This window comes from Orbicella franksi, chromosome 14 (assembly GCF_964199315.1).
Source record: "Orbicella franksi chromosome 14, jaOrbFran1.1, whole genome shotgun sequence".
NCBI lineage: Eukaryota > Metazoa > Cnidaria > Anthozoa > Scleractinia > Merulinidae > Orbicella > Orbicella franksi.
Genome location: NC_138158.1, coordinates 10,854,221 through 10,861,277, shown reverse-complemented (window position 1 = coordinate 10,861,277; position 7,057 = coordinate 10,854,221).

Genomic DNA, 7,057 nt, shown 5'->3' with positions numbered 1-7,057 from the left:
TCCACATATCAGGCAACGGATTTTAAAAAATATTCATGGTTTACAACGTACTAATCCCGAGAGATTCAAATGACAAAGGCCTGACGGCCATGTTGGATGAGACATATAAAAGAAATTAGAGATCTTTTGTTATAATGTCATTCAATGTGGCGGCTGGATGCAGGTAAGGTTTTGCGTTAAAAACAATAAAGGTAAGTTTTGCAATAGCATATATTCATATTCCTTTTCTAATGGTCTAAGTGGGGAAGTTTTGGTGAAAAACTTTAACATAAACACTAACGAGATCAGCAGTGAACAACATTTCTTTGCCTTCCTCATGAATGGAACTATTTGAGCAGACCTAATAGGCATTATTGCAGTCTTTTCAGTTCGCTGCTCATTCACTATGTATCTCGATCTCAATCTTTACCAATCTTGACTAACTAACTTTGGTTTATATCTCAACTGGATGAAGAACTCTTCCTCGTACACCGTCGCTACAATCTAGTACTCCCTTCAACCCGAGTCAAGGAAAGATAATCTCTTCAAGTGTATAAATACTATTAGGAAGAGAGCTTTTTAATTGTATATTGTAGTTTTAGTTATGATGGTTATCTTAGTTCTTATAATTATACATTTAGGTTTTTGATATACTTTTATATCATTTTGTCCATAATATTCGCCTGAAGATGACCTAGTGTCGAAAACGTTAATTTACTTTTTAACTTTTTTACCTTACTTTCGGAATAAGCAGATTTTGGGGCTCGTTACTTTTCGGGGGGGGGGGGGGTGGCGTTGCTTTTGGAGAGCAAAAAACGTTGTAAAAAGTTAATAGGAGTGATCTCTTTTTATGGAAATTCGTAAAAAAAAAAGTTCTTGAAACATGAGATAAAATTTGTCGTTCCAGTTTAAATCTTTGTTGCTGCTACATGGATGAGCTCTTCTAGTCTATACCTTGTCAATGGTCAGCTTGAAAGCTAGTCAGATGCCGTAAACAATTGGACCTGGGTGCCACTATTTTCGAGGAGGGGGGGGGGAGGTGGTGGGATGTGCTCGCCACAATTTCTTGACATTTCTTTTGGGGAGTCGCTACTTTCGGGGGGTCGTTATTTTCGGAAGTGTACGGCATCAGACAATGTCATATTAAAAATATTCATGGTTTACAACCAATCTCGAGAGAGTTAAATGACAAAGGTCTGGCGGCCATGTTGGATGAAGCAAACAAAGTAGCCGAACAAATCTTGTCATCCAACATGGCGGCTGGATAGTATTGATAACATATAGTCAAATTCCTTGTTTAATATTACAATTAGAGAAGAAAAAAATTTGGAGAAACATTTTAACACAAAAAAAAAAACAAAACCACTAGTGAAAAACGTTTCGCCGTCGTCGTGACAGCATTTTCAAGCTCATATGTCTGCGATGAAGTAATTATCAAAATAATTGTAGACCAATGTGGAAAAACATACGATGGAGTATTTGTGAATGTAATTGTAGGTATCAAAAAATGGGAGCGCATTGTTCCACGTGAAACGTTTTGCACGTATAGAGTCAGACTGAGTGTTTAGACCCGGTTTAAGTTCTCTAATAACACAACTAGAACAATGTCTATAAATAATTCATGAATACTTAATCGCACTTGATAGTGAGGCCCCGTCTACACTATGTACGCCGGAGAAATTTGAAAACAGCGTTTTCACGCTGAAAGGGCATCCAATGTTTTCCGTCCACACTACGTTGGGGAAATTTGAAAGCACAACAATCACATGTCATTTTAGATTTGTGTTGGAGGAAAACTCGGGCGTGATAATCGCAACGTCATCGCTTTCGAAAAGCTTCATTATCAAAATGTTTTACGTCCACACTAAAATGCAAGGCTGGCGTTTTTAAATTCCTCCGGTTCGAGAGAGTTTTCGAAAAGCTGCGTTTTCGTGATGGATTAGCGTGGACGGAAGGCCATAAAACAAATAGAACAATGCCTATAATCAATTGAACCGAACGAAAACTCATCTTTAACCAGACTTTTCTAAGATACTTTTTTCTGTGTTCGCTTCCGAAAATGATGCACTGAGGTGTAGCACATTTTACGGTTAAGTAAATCGGTTTCGATTCGTGTCACGTACTTTTTCAACAAATACTTCACTTTTATTCCCTCCGATCCAATTTGGGTTCAAACAAATTAATTACTGAACAATTTTATTTCCATTCTATTTCTGCAATATCATGCTCAGGACTAACCTACTAGCATTCGGTGTAGGCGGCGCAGGTTTCGAGAATGCGCCGGTCGCCGGCTTATTTTGACAACCCTGTAGCTGGCTTGTGGTGTTTCAAGCCAATGAATGTGGGCTTGCGAAAGCGGATTAGTTTCAGTGCAATCCGCACTAAACATAAGCCGAGTCTAGATATGTTGGCTTGCGTGAGCAAACAACTCCTGTATCGCCGAGGAAACTCACAGAGCGATTTTGAGATAGAAATAACTTATCTTGAACAATTACAACTAATTTGCGAGGGAAAGCTCTTCAAAATTTTTACAAAACAGGTAAAACAACTGCAATTACACAACAACAACGCTACGCCAGGAGCAATGGCCGACGAAACAACTCGAAAAACCTAATATTGGCGGAGAAATGGAGGCTTTACGTTATGGCCGGAAGTAAAAGTTCCCTCTTGATTGACAGCCCTATAACGTGTATGCAATCAACCAAGACTACTTTCGCGGGAATATTACCGATATGGATACCACGAATTGGCTGGCTACTCAGTTAATCAGCATTGTTAATCCAAGCATTTTTCGTATTAGATATAATTCTATTAAGTTATAAGTAAACATGGACCACGGAAAACTCCGTTGACCAGTTCGAAAAAGCGAAGAATGAATGAAAATACATCAATGAGTGAAGAAGCGAAAGTTGGCCTCGCGGATGAAGCTACGGACGTATCAAGCGGGCAAAAAGATCGAGTCAAGAGAAGAGAAAGGTCGTGTAAAATTTGGGAACTCGACAGCGATAACAGCGATGTTTACAGTGACTCTTTTGTTGAGTTCGATACCGATGAATCGTCCAACTCATTGAGATCCATTGGAATATTATCCATGCACATTTGCTCTGCCGCGCTTTCTTTAGTTTGTTCTCGTCGCCCAGCTACCCTAGCGTTCGTATCCTTTTTCGTCTTCCCCATTTTGCCAAACCAGCTTCAAGAAAAACCCAGCTGCAGAAAAATTATCTCTCGGCCTTGAGTGCATTGCGAAACGCAAGGTTTTTTCGAAGATTCACCACAGACAGTCCAAGCGCTCTCTATGAACCACACAAGCAACACAATATGGCATCGAATTATAAGGGTTTATACGGGATTTTCTACAAGATATCCTTGGAGGTAGTTAAAAGTGAAAATTCTCAATAAAAATGGCTTACCTTGTTCCATACATGTGTTGTTTGCTCCTGGTGTGGTTATTTTACCGATTGAACTTGATTTAAGCGACTTTTCTGAATTCCGATTTTCCCTTTATAAAGAGAGGACAAGGCGAAACACCTCAGTCGGAACAGCCTGCCGAACGAAGTAAAAAATCCCAGGCTAAAATGTGGCCACGGCCACAAATCCACCGCAGAGTTCAAGGGCAAAGGTTGATCTTTCATTTCAATCCTCTAGCCACACAATTGCAGCCCTGCGAGCGACGCCAGGCGGCTCTTCGTGTCCCCAGTGAAACGATAAAACTATGGAAGGGCTCCGTGTCGTTTGATCCGCGACATAACGACCGTTGAAATCGGCTTGGTAGCCTCGTCATGTTAGCAAACCAAGACTCGCGGGGGTACTACCTCCATGGATATCTTGTAGAAAATCCCATATAAACTCTTATAATTCGATGCCGTGTTGTGTTGCTTGTGTGGTTCATAGACAGAGCTTGGGCTGCCTGTGGATTCACGCGTAAATTTCACCACCAGTTAATGGTAGTAAATTTTCCAAGCGCTGATTGGCTCAGTGATCTGAGAACCCAGTTGAATGCGTTTCTGGGCGGAGTTTGTTTGCGAAACGAGATATTTTTCTTAGCGCTGTTTTCTCGAATATTTTTTTTCGTCTGAAGCAGACACTTTAAAGAGTTACAACTCAAAAGGAATTTTTTTGTTTGCTCTCAAATTTGGACAGTAGCTAGATTAACATATAAAAAGCAAAAAGGTGTCTGCGAATTGTTTATTTCGAAATACTTTTTCTCCGAGAGCGATTTTTGTACGATCACTTCACATTTTTTAAATCCTATTTCGAAAATGTTCTGTAACTTTTTACTGCAATTGAATATGGAAAAACGCAGACACGCTTTTTTAGCGCTTAAATTAGCGAAAAACAAAATTCGCTTTGACTTGTAGCTTCCAAAAGGTGATTAGGACGCTTACATTTAGTGGCCGTGAAAAAATCGGCAATTCATTTTATTTCAAAATTTTTGGTATGGTTTGATAGCCAGCTCTATAAGCTTTAATTTGATATAGCAGTTTAGGTATCTACAGCTTAAATCGGACGCGCTACATCGCTTGGACGCGAGACACCCCTGAAGGTATACGGTAACCTTAAACTCTCGGAGGTCTGTCACGTTTAATCTCGTCCTCAAAGTGACTGACTGACTGACAATCAAGATCTGCCTCTGACTTAGGAATCTGCCGTGTATGCATGAAATGCATAAGACCCCAATAAATTAGTCAGAATGGAGTGAGTGAGTGAGTGATCGAGCGCCATCCGACTGCCTTCTAAACTTATGGATGAAAGTGAAGAATGATCATCGCAGTAAATTTTCCAATTTAAGCAATTGGAAAGAAGAAGCCTGAAAAAATCAGGGCTTCAGCGGGATTCGAACCCGTGACCTCTGTGATACCGGTGCGATGCTCTACCAACTGAACTATGAAGCCACACATTGGGAGCGAGGTCAATTAATTGAGTTCATATCTTCCCGTGAGGAGTGAAATGATGTGAAGTATATATGAAATAATTCATATTTGAACTGCAGTTGTAGATGAAAGTGAAGAATGATCATCGCAGTAAACTTTCAAATTTAAGCAACTGGAAAGAAGAAGTTGGTAGAAGTTTGTTCGTCACGCAATGCTGTTGTTCTATTTTAAGGGGTAAGGGTAGGACAATTTCTATTCTAATGCTCAAGGCTTGGAACCACATGGAGCACACAATTTTGTTGAGTAGGAAGAGAGTAAATAAAGGAAAGAAAAGAATAAATAGTTTACCATTGTCTCCTGTTGTCACCTCTTACGCGACCTTACAAGGAAAACCCCTATTATATATATATTAAGCGGCCACCCTCGGGGAAATCAGCCTGCGAGCAGGCTCACGTTGGAGCACAAGCGCGCGCGGCGTAGCCGCGAGCGCGAAAACGAGCGGCGAAGCAGCGACACGAGAAAGTCACTTTCTTGGCGGCTCCTCATCAGACTCCTTCCCACCGGATCGCTTTGCTCCTCGTCGCTCGCGCGCGTGACTCAAAGGTGAGCCTGCTCGCAGGCTACAGGGAAATGGAAGGAGGCCGCTTTCTAGGAGTACCGAGTTAATTTCTTAGTGACCATGGAGTCAATCATAATAAACGTGTGTTTGAATTATCACTCGTCACCTTCAATTTCGGATTCTTATCTGCCATCGCCTTTTCAATGCGTGTACCTTAGTGCCAACCGTTTCCCTACGATGTGGGAAAACGGAATTTGAACTTCCAGTTTCGTTTCTCGTTTACCCACGCCATCGGAATTTAATTTCCGTTTTCCGTTTTCCTACTACATTGAAAATGGAATTCCAGATTCTATTTCCGTTTTTCGTTTTCGTTTTCTAATTTTCATTTCCTTTTTTTGCCTTTCATTTTTATAAGATATTGAAAAACGAAATTTGAGCTTCGATTTTCGTTTTTCGTTCCTGTGTTTTTTTTTCTTTTTTCACTTTCGTATGGTACCCGAATCGGAAGAATGTTGGCACTTTCTGTCGCTAACAATAGACCTAGAAAATAAGATAAAGATAAAGATAAGAACTTTATTAACGTTTCGAAGTCGCTAGCATACAATTGATACTATTTGGGGACACCTAACTACGATTACTTATCTAATAGTTAATAAAATATGAAATACATGTAAGTATGTAAGTGTTTTAAAATATATATATAAAACAAACAATGAGTCATGCGGTAAGATCAAGTGTTAGTTGTTACATAAAGAATAGTCTAGTGAAATCAACAGCAGGCTAGTGAAATCAAGCAATTTCAAATTGCTTTTTAAAAGTGTGCAATGATTCAGAAGATCGGATAGATTTGTCGAGAAACTACATCCTTGAGGAAGTCTTTGTTCGCCGTTTTCTTATTGAGGAAAATAATAGTTTTGAAGAACTTCTCGAGGTAATCAAGAACCGTTACCCAAATCTAACTGTAAAAAGGCTTTTCAGTTGTCATGGTATCAAGAAGAGAAGGTCAGTTGCGGATAGAACAGTCGCTATCCGGTTAGTGTAAAATGAGGACTGCGGACTGGGGTAAAATACAGACTGAGGGTCAAAATGCAGACTGCAGACCAGGGGTAAAATGGAGACTGTAGACTTTTTGACTGAGTTTTGTCCCGTTCCCATCATTGAGAGCTAACCGTAAACAGGCAAACCGGAGCGTTATTTAAGCTAACCTGAGTGATATTCGGGCTAACCGGAACATTGCAAACTTTCACTGTGATTAGCCTGAATAACCCTGTTTCCGGTTAGGAATCGATAATGGAAATAACACCGTCGATATATACTTAAAAGGTCTGTAGTCTGTAGTCTGTAGTCTGCATTTTACCCTCAGTCTGCATATTATCCCCGGCCTCCAGTTCGCAGTCTGCGTTTTACCCTGACCGGTCGATATCGAAGTATCAGGTGCTATATCGGAGGTTCGACTTTATGTTCCAAATAGATCATGACAAGCCTTTGTAATGAAACTTTTTGACTTTATAGTGGGACCTAAATAACCAGTTAATTCCGTGATTTGTGATAGTATACGCATAATTTCACTTCCTTGCCGATATCGATATCGTGGTAGTCCTATTAAACAGTTAGCTCTTATTAACCGAGCAGGAGGTCTGTATGGGAG